Genomic DNA, 613 nt, shown 5'->3' with positions numbered 1-613 from the left:
AAGAAACCCAGGAGCAGAAGCGGCCCCAGGAAGGAAATCCCAGTGGCCAGTGAGCTGTGGAAGGTGGTCAGGAGCCAGGCACCTTCTGTGGCCCCAGACCAGCGAGGACGAGGGTGTCCGGCACATGGGGCAGGCGCCCCGAGCGCAGCGGAGATGCTGAGAAGGAAGCCCCGCGTCCCCAGCTCAGCCGCCGCCAGGGCCTGTGGCCACGGGGCACCAGCGCGGCAGAGTAAGGACGCGCCCCACTGCTTGGAGGCAGCACCACCGCAAGTGTGCAAAGAGAAGCGCTCCCTGCTGAGTGCCCCGGGCTCTCGGAGGACGAGGAGGGGGGCAGGATGGTGTGCGTGTTCCTCCTCACGTTTCTATAGATGAGGGACGTGGGCCCAGCGTGCTGAGGGACAGGGGCCTCTGGCAGCGGGTTCTGGGGAGAAGCGCTCACCCTCGTGCGATCGCTGTGCTGCTGGCGGAGCTCAGCATCCCTGGGAGGGGCTGCCAACACCAGCCGCCTGGAGGGACGGATGCGACTCCCACGTCCTGAGGTTCCTGCACCCGCATGTCCAGTTGCTGGTATAAAACCATGGGGAGCGCCAGGAGGGCCCATGCAAACTCCCTC

The sequence above is a fragment of the Bison bison genome, unplaced genomic scaffold (assembly GCF_000754665.1).
Source record: "Bison bison bison isolate TAMUID 2011002044 unplaced genomic scaffold, Bison_UMD1.0 scf7180017859082, whole genome shotgun sequence".
Lineage (NCBI taxonomy): Eukaryota > Metazoa > Chordata > Mammalia > Artiodactyla > Bovidae > Bison > Bison bison.
The sequence above is the reverse complement of the archived record's forward strand: the minus strand, read 5'-3'. Positions refer to the sequence as shown.